At 40.5% G+C, this 12,738-nt stretch overlaps 1 long non-coding RNA gene across 1 annotated transcript in view; it reads left to right on the forward strand.

Annotated features, from left to right (window-relative positions):
* Window positions 1–12,738, forward strand: part of LOC134477292 (uncharacterized) — a 30,264-nt gene that overhangs the window by 618 nt on the left and 16,908 nt on the right. The gene's annotated exons all lie outside the window — the stretch shown is intronic.

Consider the following 12,738-nt stretch of genomic DNA (forward strand, 5'->3'; position numbering starts at 1 on the left):
ATCCTGGCAGAGAAGATGGAAGAAGCTGTTAACACTTTTTGCTTCTCACTTTTGTAAGTGAGCCTTGTCATTATTGTGATGACTCTGAAATTATAAAATAAAAAAATTAAAGATCCATGAAAACATGTACATTTTTTTCCAAATTGTATCAGTTCCATGATCCCTAAGCTATTCCCAAAATTCAGATCCTAGTTCTCATTTCTCAAGTTTAACTGAACTTTTGAGTCACCTAGGGAGGCATATATACCATATGTATATAGTGCCCACAAAAAAAAAAATATACACACTTCAAGAAAAGAAAAAAATTCATAAAAATTTTAATACTAAATTTATTGGAATATCATGAGATTAATATAACTTACCTTTGGCCTCATCTGTTACCAAAGGTGCTCAAAGTGGTGACCATTAATTTTCACACATTTATTAATATGGTGAACTGCTGCTTGAGTAACCTTAGTCATTGAGGTTGCTGCACATACATTTTTAACTTTTTCTAAGAAACAGCAGTGTAGTGGATTTTCCATGATACACAACATCATCCAGGGTTCCGCACACGAGAGTAACACAATTGTAAAAACATCATACTATTTTTCTTTTCCTGAAGTGCCTATACATTTTTTGGCAGATGTATACATTTATCCATACACAGAGGAAGAGAGACAATGAGAGATGAGAGCCAGAGCAAAAGTGAAAGCAACATTAAGACTTATGGAGCCTGGCTCAGAGGTCCTGAGTCCATTAATCTGTTGTGTAGGCAGCTTCAGCATGAGACCTTTTAAGAATGTAGACAAACAATTCAGGCTGGGAACCACTAACCCAGGCACTATCAATGAAAACTACTTTAGGGACATCCCTCACAAGGTCATATGTTGTCATTTAATTTTCAAATGATAGTACTTAAATTATTAAATGCCTGGCCAAAATATTTACTAATATAATGATTTAGTTATTGTTGCTGTTGTTACTGAGATAAATAATTGGCTTCTTTCCTTTACATTTCTGTGTATCAAATCCAGGATCTTGTGTAGCACACTGGTCTTTAATAATGATTTACTGATGTCTTAACAAAAGCTACTTGTATTTATTTTATTAATTTTTGCAGAATTGATATAGATGAGAAATAACAGGGCCAACTGGATGGTTTGGTAAAACTTCAAATTCCTTTGAGTAGTGAGATCCTTCTCTTCCCCTCTCTCTGTTTCTCCCTCTCTCCCTCTCTTCCTCCACATAATTGTCACATTACTTAGTTAATACAGAATCAAAGGAAGAAGAGTTAACCAAATGCTGACCTAATTCTGAGGCTCCTTTTACCTTCCTAAAAAATAAAATTTATGCCTATAGTGGTGCCTTTCTCTCCCATGAACTCAGACTCCAGTTATCTCATTTTCTAGGTAGCATTCAGGCCTTTGCACTTTTACTGATAGTTGTCTTCAGTGTGTTAGAATAACATTAGTAAACCTTGCTTTTCTTTTAAGTCTTTTTATTCATTTGTTTATTTGTACCAGAAGAAATCAGACATCTCACTGAACTTATTGTTAATATCTGAATAGTCACTTTCAAAAAGAGCATCTCTTTATGTCATTTATATGTTGAAATTATAATGATCAGTGGAAATAAACATGTACATTGCTGAGATTGTGAAATGCTGCAATTAATCATTGTGAATGCTATTAATTTTACATCCAAAACTATTATTGTGCTCTTTCAAATAAGTGAGGAAAGATTCTGACAGTTAATGTAACTCTTAATAAAGAGGATATTGACTAAATAACTTTAGGAAGAACATTTATGGGTTTTGAGATTTCCTACTACAGGAATTTCCTATTACAGTAAACCATTTGGTGGTATGTGACAGAAAGCCCAGAATAAAAGTACCTTAAACACAACTGAACATTATTTTTCTCTTATGTAAGACTGAATATAAGCAATCCAAGACTGATATGACAATGCCAGTATCAGGCCCAGGGTTCTAGTACCTGACTGCACTATTCTCTTTGGCATGTGGCTTTTGCCCCTGGTAGAGTATGATGCTCAAGCTTCAGCAGTTTTGTCTGAAATAAAGTCAGCAGAATCAGAAAAGAGTAGGCATGATGGTGCTTCCCACAAAGACATCACCCCATCCAGAGTGCTTCCACTTACATGCCATTAGCCAGGTTTAGACATGATGTCACCAGGAACCCAGGTCCTGACTCTGAAGAACCTGCCCTCACAAACCTCCAGGGTCTTTTTTCCCTTTAATGAAAGAATTCAGTCAAGATACATAAGCAGCCATGTAGATATACAGGCAGAATGTATTATAAATCAAATATTGAGAGATATATGTCTGCAAGTGACCAGGGAGGCAATGCCACATAGGCATCTGCACTGAGCTGGAGTTTGGACAGCTTTTTATGTACATGAGAGTTACTCCTGGGGTTCAGAGAGTTATGGTGATTATGATGTTTACTAACTGGCCTTTTTCCTTAGAACTACAAAATGTCTTATTTGTCAGATGGTCAGTGCTCCCTTAAGGGCCTTAATCAATAAATAACTTGTGAAGGAAAGAGAAAATTCTAATCTAAGGGAGGTCCCAGCCCAAGGTGGGAAAATCTTTAAAGAATATTTCCTTTCACAGTGATATAGGACCTCCAAATAGTCCAAATAATATAAGGGAAATACTCCAACGTGCTAGTCTGCTAGATATCTGATTCAAATTTGTGTTCTCTAAAATTGAAAAATAAATTCCAGGAACAGCTGAGGTTAAGAGCAGAAAATATTTCTTGAAGGAAAGAAAACTACATTTATCGGGGAAAGACAGCTTCTGTGTAAGAGAAACAGAAGGGTACCTGAGTAGGTTGCCAAGGACCCTGCTTCTCGAGTTTTATAGAAGTCTTGATACTGATGGCATTTGGAAAGGTAATAGTCCAAAATCACATCAGAAAGGGCAAGATACTGACCCTCAGGAGTGCATATGGGGAGGCTGCTGCCTCTTCAATGGTTTTACCTGCAAAGGCACTTCTGGCAACCATGAGGTCTGAAGGCCTCTGATGTCTTCTGCAATGAGGTACATCAGCCTGGAGAAGGACTTTAATGAGTGGGACATTAATGACTGAAAAATCCTCAGGAGGTGAGAAATCCCCTTTCTGCTCAGACGGCAGCACAGTTATATGGTACATGGAAGCATACTTGGAGTATGCACAGATGTTAACTGATAGGCCCTTAGCTAGTGTAAGTGGACATAGATCAGAGCAGTCAGTTTGGCCTGTTGAGAGGTAGTGGATGAAGGTAGAACTGTAGTTTCTAGGATGGAATCACTGGAGACTATCGCATATCCTGTCCTGGCAGAAGAGCTGGGAGTGGGCTTATATGAACTCCCACCAATGAACCAGTTGTAGTCATGGATAGGAAGGAGAAAGGTTGAAGTATGAGAAAAGGGAGAGGTTTCCAGGTGTATTAGGAGGATGAGAGCAAAGCTGGGAACCCACAGAGTATAAGCATCCTTCTGTATGGAGAAAGGACAGGAGTTGTTTTTTGGTTGTGGGGGATTGAATCTGGACAATCAACTGATGTGGCCTGGAGATAGGACTAGGGCATGTTCGCAGAGAATAATGCCCAGATAAGTCACAGATGGGGAAGCAATTTGGGCCTTAGAGGAAGATACACAATATCCCTTTGAAACTAGATTTTGTAATAATGAAAGGAAGTCTTTACAGGACAACTGCAGAGGAGGAGGTCATCTACATACTACATGAGAAGAAAGGGAGAGGGTTCAAAAGAGAGCAAGTCATGAGCAAGGGCCTGTCCAAAATTGTGGGGGCTGTCCTGGAAACCCTGTAACAAGACAGTTCAGGTCAGCTGTTGGGACTGATGAGTGTTAGAGTCAGTCCAGGTAAAGGCAAAGAGAGACTGTGAGGAGGGGTGCATGGGAATAGTAAAAAAAGTCATCTTTTAGACCTAAGACAGAGTAATGAGTGGTAGATGAAGTAATGGAGGACAAAAGCATGTAGGGGTTAGGTGCTGCAACCCACACAGCGCTTGAGGTTCTTTGGGTGAAGGACTGCAAAAGGATGAGAAAATAAAGGAGACAAAGCTGGGGTCAGGCAAAGCCCTTACTCTCTGGATGGAGGAAAGGAACTTCCCCCTCCCTGCAGGAGCATTTATTTATACATTTTAGCAACTTAATGTCACATGACACCCTGTTGTCCTAGCAACCCATTGTTCGGATTGTCTTGGGACTAGGTGTTCTCTGGGCTGAAGCAGCTTCTTCATGTGGCTTGCCTCAGATGCTTTTTTATTCTTGGGATGGCCATGCCCCAGCCTTGCACATGTAGTCAATTTCCAGCTTCAACAGCTCCCAACAGTTTGGCACCACAGAGTATATGGGAAGGACAATCTGACTGATAGTGCAGAGCTTTTGCACCAGCCTATAAGAGCCATCTGTCTTCTGTACCAGGAGACTGGAGTTGTTATAAAGGAAGTTGATGGGAATTAATAGACTATGCTACAATAGGTATGAAACAATAGGTTGTAGTTCCCATAAAGCCAGGTCAGGGATGCAATATTGTCAGGTATGGTGAGGGTGATTAGGCTTGAGAGGGACAGTATAGTAGATTAACTAGTGGTCAAATTGTAACACCTAGTTGAACTGAATCAGCATGGTGTTAGGTGTTGAAGGTCCACCTGAGGATGGCTTTCATCAGCGTAAAAAGAGAAATGTAGGGAAAGGATGATATGCTGCTGATTTTCCTGGAGAAGCTTCTCATGCTGGCTTTTCTGATATGAACTTGACTCTTATCATCAGAGGAACTTAGGACCTTACTGTTGCTGAGAGCGACTGTGGTTCTTTTCCAGGGAGCTCTGGTTCTTACTTTGAGCTTCACTTCCTGGCTCCAGTGCAGATTCCTCAGCCTGCTCTCACAGATCTTCACCGGACTGCTATAGACTTTCTAGCTCCCCCCACTGACCATTGGGCCTTCTCAGTGGAGATTCATGATATAGACTTGCATGAGACATTATTGTGGGCTCTAAGCCTTCAGCTCAACTCATAGAGGACATTGCCATGGACCCTAGGTCTTTAGCTGGACTTGTGTAGGACATTGTCATGGGATCCAGGCCCTCAGCCTGATTCTTTGGGTTTTTAGTGTGTGGATAGATCTCCTATACTCTTTTGTATTTCACTCTTTAGATGAATATTGTAAAATAATCCTATAAATTATATTTCCTATATTAAATTGTTTTCCTTGCAAACTCTGGCTACAACAGATAGTAAGTGGTTGTTAGGATGAAGCCAGAAAGGGGTTGGAGGTATCCTAAACTCTGGGGTTGAGATGAAAGGAGATGATGGGAGCCAGGGGTGGCAAGGAAGGAGGCAGTAGGGTGGCTGTAAGTGTTGGTTGTGTCGCAGGGGTGATCAGAGTAGCTGATAAGTGGGTTACAATGTCTTTCTCTAAAAGGTGAATGGGACAGGTGAGGATGACTAAGAAGGAGTGTAGGAAAAGGGAAAAGTGTAACCCAATTGACACCTGAATTAGAGGGATTTTAAAGGTCTTGAGATTTTGCTATCAATGTCCACAACAGTAGTCACAGACTACCAGAAAGACTGGTCCTTGAAAAGAAGGATGGGTGGAATGAGTGGTACCCATACTAGCCAGGAAAGGGATGGAATTACTCTCCATTGTAAAAGATACCCGAAGTTCAGCATCCAAGAGGATCCAAGGGACCTGTGAGGCCTTGGGGCAGCTTTAGCCTTCAAAGGCCAAACCTAGAAAGTCTGGAAAGGAGCTGGTTGCAGGTCCCTGAGGTATGACCCAGAGGCAGCAGGGGCGACTACCAGAGTTGGACAGTCTGATTTCCATTAGAGACCCCACAAGAAGTGATATAGGGGAATGAAACTCCCAACCTACTATGTCTGAGAGTTCATGTTCTCTGAAATCGAAGAATGAATATTAGGAACAATGGAGGTTAAAAGCAGAATATATTTATTGAGAGAAAAAAAGCTTCTGTCTGAAGAGAGACAAAAGGGGTCCCAAGCAGGTTGCCAAGGACTCTGTCTTTTTTGGGACTTTTATAGAACAAAATCATGGGGCGAGATGGGTTCAAGGTGGAGAAAGACTGGGAACTCACAAAACGATGGGCATAAGGCGGGGCATAACTATAGTCAGCCAATAAGATCGATAGTTCAGGTAAAATTGATTACATTAGGGACAAATGGGAAAGCGAGTCACGTAGAAGGTGGGCATTCTTAAGGAGCAGTGACTCTTCCCTAGGGGGATGGGATGATGACTCTAGGCTTCCTCAGGGTGATAGAGAACTATTTAGGGTATCAAGCCTCAGGATGCCGGTGCATTTGTTTGTCTTTTGTCTTGAGGCCTGGCCCACAGCAGGAGGTGCCCCTCCCTCACCCTGCAGTTGACAGGTATCTGAGCTTATGCACTGGCTCCTTTGAAGACCTAGCCCTGTCTCACCGCCTATAGTATTTCTAATTAACTCAGCTGCTGGCAGCAAAAGGACATGGCTTGGGGAAAATCCCAGGCAATGGACATTCCTTAGCCCAGTGACCATTCTGGCAGAATTTGAACCAAGGCCCTAAAGGGATGCTTCTGGTCAGGAGCACATGAGACAAAACACCTGACACCTAAAATTAGGGAAGGAAAGGTTTACTTAGTTTACTGTCTGTGGAGGTTTCAGTACATAACCAGCTGGCTCCAAGGCAGGGTGGCACGGCAACGGGGCAACACCTTAAGGCAGCAGCCAGCAAAAGCAGACAGAGCAAAAGGGGAGAACAAGCCTCTTTTCCTCCCTTATATGGTTTGCAGGCCACCACCATCCGACCCCCAGGGCAGATGTGATACTGGCAAAATCTCTGTGCCCTCCTCTTGCACACAATGAGAATGTTTGCAAAGTAAAGATCCTGACTGAGAACTGAGTCTCTTACTTAAACTTCTAAACTTCTCAAGTTGACACAATGTATCTATCATAACAACCCATTTGTAGTCAACTCGGACTTTGGAGGAATTTCTTATGGCAGAGACCACCATCTTCAGCTCAGAAATGTGCTACTTTTGAACACTTTCATCTCTAGTATTGAAGATTTTAAAGGCCACGTTAATTAATCTCCTGTTGTGGAGTTTGAGGACCATTCTCAAGTCTGTAATTTTTTGTGAATGTCTGGGGAAGTGATGAAGTGCATTTTAAGGATAAATTGCCCTTCTGGGCCCTCTGGATCTAGTGTGGTGAGCAATCTAAGGGTGGCAGCTAACTGGGCCATAAACTGGGCTGGATTTTTATCTCTAGTCTGAATGGTCTCTAAATTTGCCAAAATTAACAGCTTTGTAGGCTGCCCTGCGAAGTTCCTCTATGAGGTAAGAGATCATGTGATCTACTGGCTACGTCCTGGATCCTGCCTGATGCTTCCAGTTTGAATCCTCTTGGAGACACCTCTATTTAAGGAACATAGCAGAATGGTCCTCTTTCTGTCTCAGTGGGTGAGGGGTTAGAAAGAGAATAGTCTTGGTGGGTCAAAGGTTAAGAGAGTCTGGGAGGATGAGGGAAACCAAAGAAGGAGGAGAGGAGAAGGAATAAGGAGCAGCTGCAGCAGCAGCGGCAATGGAGGAGGGGGAAGAGGTCTGAGGAGACAGGGGAAAGTCTTAAAGGCACAGAGAGAGAGACAGAGAGAGGGACAAGGAGAGGGAGAGAGGATAGAGGAAGAAAAGAGGAGAGAGAGAGAGAGAAGGAAAGAGGAAGGGAGAAAGTTAAAAGCACAGAGAGAGGAGAGAAAAGTCTTACTCAATCTGAGGTGGACAGTGGGTACTGCCAGGGGTGCAGGCTGAGAAATGGATTCCCAATGGTGGCAGAAAGAGCGCACAGAAACAGGTTGTATGTGAAAGTGAATAGGTGGTTTATTCTAGGTGTCAGGGGTGGTTACCAAGCAGTGGTTTGTGATACCATTGTCGCCAAAGGGTTTAGGTGGCCGAGACAGTGTGGCTACACTCCTCAGGTGACTATGTGGGTCTCCTAGAACTAAGAAATGGGGCACCATGCTCTGCAATGGTTCATTCCACCAGACCCAAACTTGTCTACAGCAGATTATTCCACAGCAAAGTTTCTCACTAGCCATAACAATTAGGGTTTACTGTCTCAATTAAGTTAATTGCTTTTAAAATTCTTAAGGAATTTTGGGTGTAGTGGATCTGATAGAAAAGAAGTTTAAATTCAAGTAAAGGAATAATGGTATATATTGCCTTGGAAACTTTGGCTTCTTAAAGTTTCAGTCTTCTGAAAAGCACAACATTTTAGTTATGATTTCCTCATCACCTTTCTACCTATCTTTTATTTCTTCTATTCTACATATCCTCTCACCCCTGAAGCCTTCAGTTCATTATTTTAATGGGGTGCAGAAGTCTTGATGGACTGTCTTCATGTAACTGTTTTAGGCTGATGAGAGGTATTGACCTTGCCTAGCTAGGTACTAAGTCTGATCCTGACTGATCTAAAGGAGATGTAGAAATGTTTGTTTCTGTCTTTTTAAGAACCATCACTTTTGATACTCTGAAATAGAGATCAAGGATTTATGAGACATTAGTCCCCAGCAACAATGGATCATGTGACATAAAAGAATTCCATGTAGTTTCATTTTTCTACCATGTTGTTCCAGAGAACCAGCATGTTATTCAGTCATTAAAATTTATGGCAGAGTCTGACACTGTGCCAATTTATAAACATGGGTCTTACAATGTACAAGATACATTTATAGAGTTTTTAGGAATGTACACACAGCATTCTCTTTTGATAATGGCACACATTCCACTTTGTGCTGCTGTTATACTATTACCGTTTATTTTTTCTCATCATTTTTACTTTTTCATTTAATAACAAAATATCCTGTGTATTGTGAGTTAGAGTTTTCTGCATTTAGTTAGTAAGGGACTCAATCTGCCCCATTATATCCTCTTTCCCCCATTATTTGCTTAAGTCCTATTTGGGGTATAAAGATAGCAGTCAGATGATTGGACCAGTGAAAAACTGGTCAGTCACAAGAGTGAGAGGCCAGCCAATTCATCTATGGTTTTAACTCAGTGCTCTGGGACCCATGGATACCACGATGTATATCTTCTTAGCTACCATGGAGGCAACCAAGGTCATAGGTATGTAGTACAGAGCCACTGGATACCATTTGGTGATGACCATCTTATTCCAGAAGTTGCCCACCAGTCAGTAGTAAAGAAGTCAGTTTCTTATTACAGTCTTGGGTAGAAATCCACCCCATAATTTAGGTAGCACAGCTCCATTTACCATAAGTCTGGGAATTTTCTGTTCCCCCAAAAATGCTGCTAGTTTGCTGAGTTGTCTCATAGAAGATGTGAGCCCAATAATCTCAGACCTGAAAATGTTTATCTATAAGTTGACAGTTATCTTTCACCATGGTGTTGATACAGGACCTCTAAAAGATATAGGGGAAATAAATATAACTCCCAACCTGCTAGATGTCAGATACACTGAGTTCATGGTCCCCAAAATAAACGAATGAATTCTAAGGAACAATAGAAGTTAAGAGTAGGAAAACTTTACTAGGACAGATAGCTCCTGAGCAGCAGAAGGGCACCCAAGTGGGTTGCCAATGAGGCCACTTCTCAAAGTTTTATAGAGCAGAATCTTGAGGTGGGCACAAAATCATAAAGTAAGTATAATATTGGACAAAACTATGATCAACCAATAAGATTATGAGTATAGTCACTTAGGTAATATTGATCCATTTGAGAAGCAAGTCATGTAACAAGTGTATCTGCAAAGAACAGGGACTCTTTTTGGAAGAGATGAGTCAAGAGGTCCTAGTAACCCACGCAGGAGACTGATGTCTACCTAAACTTTATGGAACCAGGTGATACCAATTCAAGCATATTGCTTATCCCTTGTGGAGGCATGTAGGCCTGGTCATTCTATCTTTACCAGGTTTGACTTTCAATAGATGCACCTCTAGCCACAGTGGTAATGTATGCTCATCTTCTGCGCTGACTTTTGAGGGCCCAGCCCTGTCTGACTGCCTATAATATTCTACCTACGCCAAGTGTCTATAATAGCGTTACAATTGAATGCACCAATAATAGTCATGGCTCTTAAGTGTGAGGAAAGAATTGCCAAGGGTCCACTCAGTGGTAAGTAGTGAGAAGTTACATTATACTGACAATCATAGGAAATTGTGCTCAGGGCCAGTCCATGCCAACAAAGGTCTAACACAGACCAAGAAAGGTCCCAGGGTGACAGAAAAACACTGTACATGGGTCAAAAGAAGCAACAACATCAGAAAAAGTGGCAAAAGTTCAGGCTTTCAGATTAAAATGGCAGACTCCTATGCTTCATGTACCTCCCACTGAGGCTCCCCTGGTGCCTGTGTTCTGGCACCTTCACTCTCATATAGGAAATCAGTGATCTCCTAGGTTTTTGTTGCTTTATATTTTACCCTTCTGAGGCTAATAGAAACAGGAAAAACTACTGCTATTTAGATTAAATGAAAGAAAGAGAGTGACTCACTCTGCTCAATTAGAATTGTTTCTAACTGTACTACTGGGAGTTTTAGGAGTGTGGGGCTAGACCAGGGTCTCTATATTTTTATACATGAGTATTAAGTGTTCCTAGAGAAAAATATATCCCATGACCCTTTTTATGAAGTCTCAATTTATAAGCCATTCTGAAACATTAAACCTGACAGCAAGCTTTTTGTTTGTTTTTGTTGCTTTAAAACAGAGTCCTTCTACATAGTTCAGGATGGCTTTGAACTCACTGTGTAACCTAAACTGGTCTTGAACACAGAGTGATCCTCCTTCCTTAGCCTCCAAAGTCCTGGGATTACAGATGTATACCGCTACGTTTGGCTTGGTAGAGAGCTTTACAATACTTTATAACTGTTCTATAAAATTTTGTAGTTTTATCCAATTATCTCCCTATCGAGGAAATACCCACAACAGTAGCTAAGATACATTAGAAATGGGAAGTTGCCTACAAATCCAGTATACATCTGTATTACTGTTTTTGGCATATTTCTGATTCTTGGCAAGTAAAACAGTTCTCCCATTGGAGAGTAGGATGTAGGTTAAGAAAAAAATGAATTATCTGACTTTCATTTTAAAAGACCTAGTTTGGATATGAGAGGATATACATAAGGAGAATAAAATTATCTAATTTATTTTGAATCAGTCTTTTTTTCCCCAATAATGTCTAGGAATCATCTAAAGGTTTACAGGAATATTAGTCACAGCTCTTTATCTCCTTGACTTCTCAATTTTGAAAAGTCTCAAAATTAACAGGCTCAGTTCTTCATAAGTGAATCTAAAATACATGTCCTAATAGTGTGACAGCACTGGATGTGCTTAAAAGAGCTTGGGAAAGGCTCTTCCATTGAAGGAAAAACTGATCTAAAAGTGGCTCCTTCTTCCAAACCTTATATAACACATAATCACCAGGTTGAATTTTACAGATATGAATTGCAAAGTCTGTAGTAGAAAGGACTTTATTACTGTATTCTAGTTTCTGACATAGATTGATAATATAGTTAATAATTTTCTGTGTTTAGGAATAGTGACTAGATCAGAAGTCACAAACTGCTTCCCATAGAGCATTTCATAAGGACTTGGTTTAAAATAAGTTTTAGGAGTAATTCTAGTCCTCAGTAAATCAACAGGTAATACTTTTAATCAAGACTCTAAGGTTTACTGGCATAATTTTGCCAAGGTGGTTTTGATAAATAAATTGGCCTTTTCAACCTTTCCTATTGCCTCAGGATGTCAAGAGGTAAGAAGATAGTAAGTTATTCACTCTCCTTGAGTCTAGACTCATTGCATAAGAAGGGCAGATCAAATCTGCATACCTATGGTGACTACTGGGGAACCCACAGATCTCCATGGAGAAATACATCAGTGAAATGGAGTAGTTTGCACAGCACACTGCAATGGCTGGCTGTGTTTGATATTATTGTTACTGTGAATTGTGCCACTTTAGCCAAGGGGACATAATTGTTGTAATCAGTTGTTTTTCCTCGTGTACAAGACTGAGATTGCCTAAGGGTCATAAACAATAATATAGGCCAGTGCCAAAGAACCAGGGCCTGGGCCACACAGGCAATAACTTCTCATTCCCAATAAATTGATGACATAGATCTCATAACAGACTCAAAACCCAAAAGCCAGATACACCTGGAGGGCATCTCTAGGAAGTAGTATTTCCTAAGAGTGTTAAGTACTAACAATAAAGCTACTTGCCATAGGCATCTTGCAAGCATCAACCCAAGAATTTAAAAAGAGAGAAAATGAGGAATCACTTAAACAAGATGCAGCCCTGGACTTCCAGCTCAACAAAGGCAAACCCATAAGGTAATGAGGTGGAGCAATCCAAAAGCCACCCAGCTGGACTCTCTAAAGGTAACAGCAGTAGAAAAAAATCAAGTCAGAAATAATTTCTCAGATAACTGGCCATAATGGTGGCCATAATAAAAGACATGCTTAGTGACTATAGAGCAGATATAAAGTTTAAAAAATAGAGGCAATAAGGAAAATAATGGAAACTGTAAATGTACAACACAGGAAAGAAATGGAATCCATGAAACAGACTTAAATAAATATACAGGAGATTAAAAATCCCATTAAAAATATAAACAGCAGAATGAACCAATGTGAGAGCAGAATTTCAGATACAGAACAGGATTACAGTTACAAATCATGAGAAGTAAGATTTCTTAGAAATAGCAAGAGACCATGTAAAATCAACTCA

This window comes from Cavia porcellus, unplaced genomic scaffold, assembly GCF_034190915.1.
Source record: "Cavia porcellus strain 051 isolate PalLab524CR breed Dunkin Hartley unplaced genomic scaffold, mCavPor4.1 scaffold_8, whole genome shotgun sequence".
NCBI classification, from domain to species: domain Eukaryota; kingdom Metazoa; phylum Chordata; class Mammalia; order Rodentia; family Caviidae; genus Cavia; species Cavia porcellus.